This window comes from Equus asinus, chromosome 1 (genome assembly GCF_041296235.1).
Source record: "Equus asinus isolate D_3611 breed Donkey chromosome 1, EquAss-T2T_v2, whole genome shotgun sequence".
In the NCBI taxonomy this organism is placed as follows: domain Eukaryota; kingdom Metazoa; phylum Chordata; class Mammalia; order Perissodactyla; family Equidae; genus Equus; species Equus asinus.
Window position 1 is genome coordinate 174,453,444 of NC_091790.1, and position 12,017 is coordinate 174,465,460.

The window sequence follows — 12,017 nt, forward strand, 5'->3', positions numbered from 1 at the left end:
TGTTTTTGGTTTTTTTTTTAAAAAAGGTTTAGTGTCTTAAAATTACTAACTAATCTTTGAGGTATAGTATAATGAAAAGTGCTGAAAACAGAGGACTTCAGTTAAATTCTAAGCTCTCATATTTGGTAATTGTATTACTTCACTTTTTTTTTTAACTTCTTTGAACTTCTTATGATGGGTTGCTGTAGAAATCATATAAAATCATACGTGAAAGTTCTCTGAAAACTGTAAGGAGCTAAAGAAACATCTTATTAGAACTATAATCAACATCAGTGAACCCCAGGCTGACCTCAGCTCCTACCTCAATCCCACTTGCTCACTTAGCTCCCACTACACGGGCCTCCCTGGTGTTTCTTGAATGTTTCCTGACTCAGGGTCTTCAACCATGCTGTCCTCTCTGCCTTGAATTCCACCACCCCCCTTCACACAGGGCTCCTGCACTAAGCAGTTTGTGCCCTACACAAGGGTGACCAGTTGGAGGGGCAAGCGGGACTAAAATCCAGCCCTGCCCACTCAGTGCTGTTTGCCCACTGCATGGGGCTGCATCTGCCTGGGAAGAGGGCACCTTTTCCTTCACAAAAAGGCTCTCTCTGCTCACCAAGCCACAGACCCCTAGGATTTATGCTTTCCTAAGAAACATGTTTCTAATTGATCAATGTAGAGAAGGAGCTTTTAAAAACCTTTCTATCTCCAGATGGGGTTCTCTAATATGCTCAAAAGCACCCAACAGCACCAGAAGGAGCCTCTCTTATTTCCTTCAGCCCCCTGCTCAACTACCACCTTTACAGTGAGGCCTCCCTCACCGCCTGCTGAAAACAACAGCTCCCCCACCACGTATTTATCACTCCTTGTTTAGCACCCACCTGTCCCCACTAGCACGTGACTCCAGGAGGGCAGGGACTGTGTTTTCTTTGCTGCTGTGTCCCCAAGACCTAGAACAGTGTCTGGCACACTGACGTTTAATAAATTGTTGATTGAATGAATGAAATTAACATAGTTCCCAGAAACAACAAACTTCTGAACACTGATAGCCTTTCTGGGTACACAGGTTCTACAGTTGCATGATTCTAACATGCTTGTGCAGGCTTCTCACTTTTCTCCAGGGGAACGTCTGCCATGAGGTGCTCAGGAAGGACATATCCCCAAGCTGGGCTACAGTGGTCAGGCTGGTCCACATGCCTCACCTTCCCAACTAGAGAAACATTCCATTGGTGGTCCATAAAAGGCCTACGATTCATAAAGGTTCAAGTAGATCTACCTGATTAAAGATATGGAAAGGACTTTTTCTTCCATTAGATGTTAAACACAAATAACACTCTCAAAAGAGCCGGTAGTTATTTAAGTCAGTTTTTAGTCAACAATAATAGAGGAAAGATGCTCGCACGATCCATCAGTTGTGAGGATGTGCTCCTGCTCCTCACCCTGCTGAGAAAGTCCACTACTCCATTCCCCTCACAGTGAGTCATGGGACCAAAAGGAGAGAATGGCTCACTGCCCAATGAGGAGTCAGAGATATTATTTACTTTGGGATGCTTCCTGCTTTGAAGAAGATGTTAAATAGCAATGCAGTTGGTCCTATAAATAGGTGATCAGAAAAATGGATAATTCCCCAAGAATAATTAGAGACAACTGTTTATACACACTCTATTTTACTATATGAAATTTGGGGGCTGACTTTATAAGTAGATTAGGTAAGATTTGGTGAATAATAGTGCTGTCATATACTATATTTATACATATATTTTATTCATCTGGGTGCCTCATAGAAAATTTGACTTATTTATTTTGACTAATTAATTATTAAAGCACACCCGACTCTACTAAACGTATCAAATAATAGGTTGCTCTTGGCATACACAAAGTTACGACTATTAAGAAAATTTTAAATATATTTTATATTAGCCCTCCCCACCCCCAATTCTTATAGCAATATAGGGTAAAGCACAAACTAGGTCAATTTTCAGCTTATTTTTAAGATATGAGTTCATAATTTGCCTCTGAAGGTGGACAAAAAGATGTCTTATAGAACTTTAAGGGCTACCTTCATTTTACAAAACTAACTAGAGGCCAAGTTAGTGATTTCTCTGTTGTTATCCAGTTAATCAGTGTCAGTATCATGGCACACACTCAGGGTTCCACTTGTCTCAAGATTTCCTCACCACATCACACATCTTGCCCAAGTATTTATTCATTATGGGTCATCACACTTTATTCTTGAAATGATAACTTTCATCTCATATTTCAGAATCAAAGTAAAGAAAGTCTCCCAACAGGAGATCAACTTAATCTCAGATATTTATACAGAAAACTAGAGTACTATAAAAGCACCCGTAATTCTTTTGTATCTTTGTCAGTCCATCATGTGAACCTTATAAATCCTATCTCAGGCTAACGCGAGTCTTTTTTAATCTCACCATAGATAGCACAGCAGAGAGGAAACCACATAATTGATGCACCTATAAATCTCATGGCTCCAACCTCAATTGAGCTCTGAGCCCTAATCATCAATCACTCTACCTAACTTTGTTTAGCTTCCTCTGCCATTTGCTTCAGGGATATTTAAACCTCTGTCGCTCTCCCCGAAACTACACCCAATGACCACTCAACTGACTCTCAGTCTACCCTGACAGACTCTTTTATCAAGAAAATTAAGACAAACTCACTCCCTCTACATCCTGTCTCCTCCCTTAAGCTTTGTTATAGCCCCACCAATCCCTATGCCCTTCCCTTCACTCTCAGGGAGAAAGGCTTCCATCTGTTGAAGGTCAGACTTTCTTCAGCAATTGACTTCATTCTCTCCTCTCACCTCTGAGACTTCCTCCATCAGTTATCACACTGCTCTTTAGAAAGATTAAACATTCTCCTCTTTATTGGCTCCTTCCAATCCATATATAAACATACTCCCAAAATTAAAAAAATAATTTTTTATATTAAAAAAAATTCCTTGACCATTCTGGCCCAGAGACAAAGTTTCTGTGCTTAAAAGAGTAAATGATATAGCACTAAGTTCTGATCCAAAACTTATTAGCTGTATGACCTTGGTAAGTTCTGTCTCCAAAGATCAGTTCTGCTTGGTCCTCTTTCTTCACAATAGAGCAGCAATAGTGACTACTTCATGGGATTAAATGAGGCAACACATGTAAAGCACACACCATTGTGCCTGGCATTAAAAAGTGGTTTCAACTCATAATATAATAACTTGCTGTGCTATTGAAAAATGTGTCACTTTGGCATAACATGTTTTCTCCAAAAACACATTTACAGGCAAACAAGGATCTAGAGAACTGATCATATTAAATATATAGATGGATGTTTTTATAAGTTAGATAATTATAATTCAACAATTACAAAGTACAGCAGAGAAAGCTCCACTACGAGTAATGGTGAAATAACTTTTATTACACTCTCTCTCCTGTAGATAATAATTATAAATCCTTGAAAAAATATAACATCTAACTATTTGAAGGCTGTGGAGAGCAATATAAGTGGCAGAAATAAAAGAGGAGTACACCCTCTCACCAGAAAGGAGCCAACAGCACTGGATGAGATTTGCCCTTGGATAGCTTTTCAAGTGAGGGCCATGCTGCCTCCTGACAGCACTGGCAGCAGGAACTCAAGCACAGAGCACCTCTTACACTCGCTTGAGGAGTCAGAGGATGGAACTGTCTCAGCAAACCCCACCAGTATCCTGGGTTGACTCTTCAATTACACCTTCATAGGGGAGACTCCACACCGAATGAGAGAGGTGGCTGCTGAATGGCTGACAGAACTGAGTACATATTTCAGCTATTGCCAACTGCAAGGAGGTGGAGTTTGGAGTATGACTCTAACCAGGTTAACTGCTTACTAGAGCAAAATACATTATTCAGAAGATAACAGAATCCAGAGTCCCTGCACCATATCATCCATAATGTCTAGTATACAATAAAAGATTACAAGATATACAAAGTAATTTTTTTAAAAAGTGATCTCCTGTTAAGAGAAATGTACTCAGAAATTGGGCCCATCTCTAAAATATATGAAGGAAAAACTGAAAGAAATAAGGGGAGAAATAGACAAGTCTATAATAATAACAATCTTCTCTCAAAAAACTCTAGATTAAAAAAATCAGCAAAATATAGATCTGAATAACACTATAAAAACCACCTGGCCTAAATGACATTAGAAATGAATACCTCAAGATTATAGAAGAGACAGTCTTTTCAGATGCACCTACTGAGCTATGAAAAACCAAAAAGACTAACATCTTACAGAATATGTTCTCTAACCACAGCAGAATTAAATTATAAAGAATCACAATAAGATATTAAGAACACCCCAAAATTCAAAAGTAAAACAAGATATTTCTAAATAGTACAAAAGCTTAAGATGAAATCACGAAGGAAATTAGAATACATTTTGGGCCGAATGACAATAAAAACACAACATACAAAAATTTGTGGGATGCAGTGAAAGAAGAGTATTTAAAGGCACCTAAAGCAGAGGATAGTGAGAAACTTATACCTTCAATTGCTTACACTAGAAAAGAAGAGTTTCCTCAAATCAATCTAAGGTTCACCTTAAGAAGCTAGGAAAAGTTAAGCAAATTAAATACAGAGTAAGTAGAAGGAAAGAAATAACAAAGGTAAGAAATCAATGAAATAGAACAGAGAAATGATAGAGAAATTAACAAAGCGAGAAGTTGCTTTTCACCTGAAAGATTAATAATATTGTTAAACATTTAGAAAAAAACAGATTAAGAAATATAGAAAGACACAAATTATAAGTAGGAATAAAAAAGGGGATATCAACTACAGAATGAATATTAAAAGGATAATAATGAATAACTTTGTGCTAATGAATTCAACAAATCAAATCCCTCTGAAACACAACTTTCAGAAGTGACATAAAATGGCATAGAAAATTGGAATGGAAATTGGAAAAGGATAAATATTTTTGAAGAAATTGACTGCACAAATAAAAACTTTCTCCCAAAGAAAACTCCTAGCTCACATGGCGTTAATAGTAACTTCTACCAAACATAAAAGAAAGAAATAATGCCAAATTTATACATACCCTTTCAGAAAACAGAGGAGGAAATTGTTCCCAATTCACTTTATGAACCCAGAATTACCTTCATATCAACACCAGTCAAGTATTTTTTTTAAATTTACAGAAAAATTATCAGTCATTAACTGAGACTCCAAACTCCTTAGCAAAATATAGGCAAAAGGAATCCAGCAATATATAAAAAGAGCGAAAAAAAGGTGATCCACTGAAGTTTATGTGAGGAATCCAAGTTGGTTCAATATTGGAAAATCAGTGTAATTTATCACATTAAAAGAATAAAGAGAAAAACCAGTGTAATTTATCACATTAAAAGAATAAAGAGAAAAACCACGACCACATCAATAGAAGCAGATAAACCATTTTACAAAATTCAAAACCCATTCACGATAAAAAACCTCTCAACAAAGAACAGAATGAAACTTCAGTGAGATAAAGGGCATCTATAAAAAAACACAGCTAACATTGTACTTAATGGTGAAACACAGACTGTCTTCTCTCTGAGAAAACGAAAAGGCACTGACATCTGTTCTCACTCCTATTCCACGTTGTACTGGAGGTTCCAGTCGGTGCAATGATGGGGTTGGGGGGATGGAGAAGAAGGAAGAAAGGCAGGCAGGCAATTTGGAAAGGAAAAAGTAAAACGGGCCCTATTCATAGAAAACATGTTTGTTTACTGCAAAATCATACACAATATACAAAACAACTGCTAAAACTAATAAGCAAGTTTAGCAAGATCATAGGATCAATGTCAACAAAGAAAAATCAATTGAATACCTGTATACTAGCAACAAATATTTGGAAAATACTTCAAAACCAGTGTGATTTACAATAGCATCAAAAACATAAAATGTTTAGGAATAAATCCAAGAAAAGAGGAAAAAGACCAGTACACTGAAAAGAACAAAACATTGCTAAAAAAATTATACAGATCTAAAAAATGGAGGAATATACCATGATAATGGGTTGGAAGACTCAATTTTGTTAAGATGTCAATTCTCAACAAATTAGTCTACAGCATCAGTAAAATTTCAATACCTGCAAACTTTTGGAGAAACCAACAAACTAATTTCAAATTTTTATAGACATGCAAAGCATCTAGAACAACCAAAACAATTTTTATAAAGAAAAAATTGAAAGACTTAAGAGTTCCTGCATTTAAGGCCTATTATTTAACTACAGTCATCATTTACCTGATGTTCTACTACAAACGTAAGACTAATCCATGATGAAAAAATCAGAAGAGTGTTCAGTGGTTGCCTGAATTGGGGGGAGGCATTTATTGGGAAGGTACTCCAGGAAAGAGATAGAAAGGAACAAAAGGTCTCTTCCAGAAGATTTAAGGATTCAAAGGGAAATTTAAAACTAGAATAGGAAAGCTGAATAACCAACAGGGAAGCACACTATCTGATAGGAGAAAATAAAGGGAAGCTGGCAACAGGATACTGAAGATCTACACAGAAGAGACAAAAGGATGACAGATTCCTCTGAGGAAGGGCCTGTAATTTTAGAAAGTGAAGTGAAAGCTGCTCTGAAAGTATTGGGATGAAATAAGTCACCAGGGGTAGATGGTATAACAACAGAATTATTTCAAGCCACAGAGATGGAATCTGTAAAATCCTAACAAAAATATGCCAATAAATATGGAAAACAAAGCAATGGCCTACAGACTGGAAATGCTCAATATATATCCCAATCCCCAAGAAAGGAGATTCCAAGGAGTGTAGTAACTATAGGACCATTGCTCCATTTCCCATGCAAGTAGTGATGCTGAAGGTGCTGCAGCAAAGGCTTTTACCTTATACAGAGCAAGAAATGCCTGCTGTCCAAGCTGGATTTTGAAAAGGGAGAGGCAAACAAGATCTAATTGCAATTATCTGTTGGCTACTGGAGTGCTCCAAAGAATTTCAGAAGGTTAGTCTATGTTTTATAGACTACAGTAAAGCCTTTGACTGTGTGGATCATGAAAAGCTCTGGGCTGCTCTGAAAGAAACGGGCATGCCTCAGCACTTGATTGTCCTGATGCGTAACCTGTATTGTGGACAAGAAGCCACTGTCAGGGCAGAATATGGAGAGACAGAATGGTTTCCCATGCAGAGGTATCAGACAAGGGTGCATGAAAGCAGCAATGATTTGTGTGCAGAAAGCAGCAATGACTTGAAACAACTTCTGACAAAAGTGAGAGAAGAAAGTGCCAAAGCAGGACTGCATGTGAACATCAAGACAAAAATCGTGACTACAGAAGAACTACACAACTTTAACATGGACAATGAAGACACTGAAATTGTTAAAGATTTGTTTACCTTGGTTCAGTCAATTTAAAGGGAGATTGCAAGCACAATCAGAGGCACTCACAACTAGAATATACAACTATGTACTGGGGGGCTTTGAGGAGAAGAACAGAAAGAAAAAAAGATTGGGAACAGTTGTTAGCTCAGGTGCCAATCTTTAAGGAAAAATAAATAAATAAAGGGAGACTGCAGCCAAGAAACCAAGAGAAGACTGAGACTCAGAAGGGCAGCAATGAAAGAATTAGGAAAGGTCATCAAGTGTAAGGAAGTGACATTAGAGACCAAGGCCAAGATTATCCACACCTTCAGATTCCCAATTACCATGGATACGTGTGAAAGCTGGACAGTGAAGAAGGCTGACAGGAAAAAAATGATTCATTTGAAATACCGTGTTGGGGGAGAGCTCTACAGATGCCCTGGACCGCCAGAGAGATGAACAAGTGGATCCTAGAGCAAATTAAGCCTGAACTATCGCAACAGGCAAAAATGGTTAAAACTGAGGCTGTCCCGCTTTGGGCACATCATGAGAAGGTGGGATTCTTTGGAAAAGACAATAATGCTGGGAAAAGTAGAAGGCAGCAGGAAAAGAGGAAGATAAAGGTAATCATGGGTATGAGTCTACAAAAGCAGAGTATGGCTGTCGAGGACAGGACATTGTGGACGTCACTCATTCATAATCACCAGGAATCAGAGCCAACTTGACAGCATATAACAACTCTAAGAAACTTTCTGTGGTGATGGAAATATTTTCTATCTTGTAAAGAGTACAGATTACATAAGTGTGCACATTTAAAAAACTCATCAATTTGAGGGCCAGCCCCGTGGCTAAGTGGTTAAGTTCATGTGCTCCGCTGCAGGCGGCCCAGTGTTTTGTCAGTTCGAATCCTGGGCACGGACATGGCACTGCTCATCACGCTGAGGCGGCGTCCCACATGCCACAACTACAAGGACCCACAACTAAGAATATACAACTATGTACCAGGGGGGCTTTGGGGAGAAAAAGGAAAAAAATAAAATCTTTAAAAAAAAAAAACTCATCAATTTGCACACTTAAGATGTGTAAATTTCACTTCATGTAAATGCTTCCTTAAAGAGCGGTAAACAATAGTGAATTCCAGGTTTGCGTATTTGCTTTTTACAGTGCTATGGATTAGCAACTGTGAAACTACTCTCTGTGTGTTCTAGGCTTGAGTAAATGAATAAATACATTGAAGTATAATGGGAGTCAGGTTTCTCACTGTTGGAGGAGTTAGTTTTAAATAGAGAAAAGACAAGAATATACCCTATGGTTTGGGACTAGAATCAGAAGGGTCAATACCATATGAACTCATTGTTTGATAGAGAGAGACATATACATAAATAAAATATATATATAGGTGTGTATATTATATATATATATACATAAATGGTAAATTATAATTTCTCAGCTCTAGATTTATTTCTAAACACCATTTCCCATTAAAATTAAATTAGTGCTCCTGGGAGTAATGGCTAATTCCAGGGGTTGGGCTAAGGAAAATATAACATAAGCCTGGAATATCTTGCTGTAAGAAAGTAAGGAGGTACTTAAAGAACGACGGGGACATGTTAAAAGGAGCCAGCTTAAAAGAGCTCTCACTGGCCAAATCTGGGAAAATTCTGAGCAAGCCACAGAGATGGACCTGATGGTTAGGGGTAGAGACCCGTCGAACTCAACCACATATTACCATAATCATAGGGGAACCACAGCTTCCTGTGTACTTAGATTACTGAGCTCCAGTTGACTTTGTTACTATTGTCCAAATTACATCTACTCACAACCACTTTCAAGTAGTGGCTGACAGGGAATTTTGCATGGAGCAGTATCACCAAATCCTTTTGCTAAAAGCAGGGGATTGTGTGGAAGAGCTTAGAAGAACTAACACAGCTTCACTGGTAGTGAGAAAGTGGGTGCTTGCTCCAAGAATAGCACCCAGCCTGGGAGCCATGAATGAAGAGGCACCAAACAACTATTTTTACACAATGAAAGGGAAAGCTATGTAGGTGGGAGCAGAGCAGTAATGTAAAGGCAATTAGTTCTAATTCAAAGCGGAAAACAGAGAGGAAAGCAATTATGGTCATTTGTAAAATCAGAAAGCAGAGCGCTTGGTTGTCACAACGACAAAAGACTCTCATGACATTTAACTATATTACTTCTTGCTCTCCCATATGTTTTAACACTCATTGCACCTTTGTCCTCTTCTCCACCTGGTCACCCCCCCACACACCTGTCCAATCCTGGTAAACAAATACATAACAATAAGATATATTAAAAGATTTTTTTTTTTTTAAATAAAGGATGTAGCTACCAGTCAGCTGTTCAGGCTCTGCAGTTCTCATTTGCCCCGTCCTCTTGAGCTAGTTTCAAGAAAGGGAAGGCAAGACATGGATCAGGCAAACCACCCTCCCCTCTGTTTAGCACCACAGACCTCAGTCTTCAGTTCCCCCTTAATGCTCAGTCTGCAATGGCCCAGGGGAGCCAAAATGCATTTTGAAACATAACAATGAATTATGCAAAAAAGATTCTGGAATGAGCTAAAAACAATCATTCATGTACAAAATGTCCTATATTCTCTTCCTAAAAAGTTATTTTAGATGGTTCTCTAACGTGTTATCCTTGAATGAAAAGCCAGAAAGCAATTTAAAATTAAACTATATTTATGTTATAAAGAAACCGTTATATAATGAAGTAGAGAGCACTGAATGCAAATGGCAGAACAAAATACAATTATTTATAATAGGAAGAAAAGGCACATAAAATAAACAAAACAAGTAATTTGATTGTTCTTTTCTGGCCCATTTGTCATTTCTTTGGTTTTCTAGCACTGAAAACTCCATCCTATGTTAGGAGAATTCTCCACCTTATGATTCTCCCCTATAGAAGCAAAATATGTCCAATTGTTGCTTTGTTGGTCTTCCTTGTAGCTAGGAAGGGGCATGGGGCCTAGACTTGGCCAATAGAATGTGCCTCCTCTTAGGCTTCAACTAGGAAATGAGTGGTGCAAAGAAGTGGGGCCAGGGGAGGCACCTCTCCAGAGCAGTGACGGCAGTGGTGCTGTCTGGTAGTAGCAAGCTACAGTATCCAGCTCATCAGCAGAAGCATCACTCAACTGCAGACTAGATCTATAGCAAACATTTGTTGGTGATGCTGGCTCATAAGAGCCCTGCTCTACCATGCTGCAAGCCAATCAAGAGACACTTTTCTGCTGAACTCAGTGAATATTGGCTTCATTTGCTCACAACTAAGAATGCTGCCTGATGCACCTATTGCCATTAACTGACCTCACACTGAGCTGCCACCTAGAAGCAGCTATATCTAATACACAGAGCTACTTTTCATTTTTTCACTGGTAAAAAAAAAATTGTTCCCTTCTGTATTTTGTAGTTATTATTTTAGCCTATTACTTTAAAAGGCTCTGCTCAAATTAAAGGTCTTTCCTATTCCAGGGCTAGAAATTATACTTGCTAACTGTGAATAAAATGATTGAAAATAAATTAGAATAGAACTTTATTAACAGATGATGCACAAGATAAATAATAAAAAACCAAATATCATTCCACCCTGGGTTACTGGCTCTGAAGGGGCAGTAGATTACTGGAGGCAAAGTTCCCCATGGTGATTACTCATTAGCTTATTCAAAGTGGCTTTATGGGCTCAGTCCATTTGCCAAATTGACTCCTGCCCAAATTTTCCTGGCACACAAATTACCAAACAGTTAACCCTCCTATTAGTAGTCTCAGCAGGAACCAACGCATGAATGAGCACGGAGCCTCCTCTCCCGCCTTGAGAGGCCAACCAGAGCAGCATTCAGGCCAAATGTCTTAGAATTACCAAAGAGCTATGCCCGGTGTCAGATAATAAATACTTGAATTGTAGATAATGGGGCCTTTGCTTTCCCCGACTTTTGCTCTGGCAGTGATTTAAAGAACTGAACTCATTTAAAATAATGGATGTTTTTGTCTTACTGCTTTTAGATTTCTAAAGCTACCATTTATTCTATATGCAAGGGAACTGAAGATGTTTGGTTGAAATATTTACTTTCAGGACTAAAGGTGACAGGTAATTTTGTTGCTAAAAAGATGACTTTGGTGTTTCTGGTCTTAGCGGCTGATGTGATATTTCCTTTATAAGTAAAGATTCATATTAAGAGTACAAACTGTACCTCTTCTCACATGCTACAATCTACCAGGACAGAATATCCTTTAGGGACAAAGGGTAGCATTGCCTATCAGAGCCACCCTTCACTGAGATGACACAGCCAATGAATTTGGCCATAAAGGACTCCTGTATTCCCATTATACGTGGGAGACAGATCACTGGCTCATTTCATATTAGCCTCTCAGGACCCATAGGAGAGAAACAATTTCCTTTCACTCCCAGCCAGGTTGGAAATGACCCAGTCATTCAGAAACAAACAGGATGTAAGTCAATTTAAAAAAAAATTCAGCTAGATAATAAAATCTTTGATGCAACTTGAAATGAGTTTTTTTCTCCTATAAGAGAAATGATAGATAAAATGCAAAACCAAAAAAAAGTAAAATTTAGGAAAGCATACACTTTTATATATTAAATGAACACAAAATATTTTCTCGATTTTTGATAATGTAGCATAAAACCCAGCAGAAATACTTTATTATGAAATAGTTCATTTGACACCTTAA

The 12,017-nt window shown here is 38.1% G+C and overlaps 1 protein-coding gene across 6 annotated transcripts in view; it reads right to left on the bottom strand.

The window, feature by feature from the left end:
• Nucleotides 1–12,017, bottom strand: part of CTTNBP2 (cortactin binding protein 2) — a 153,252-nt gene that overhangs the window by 72,623 nt on the left and 68,612 nt on the right. The window lies entirely within an intron of this gene.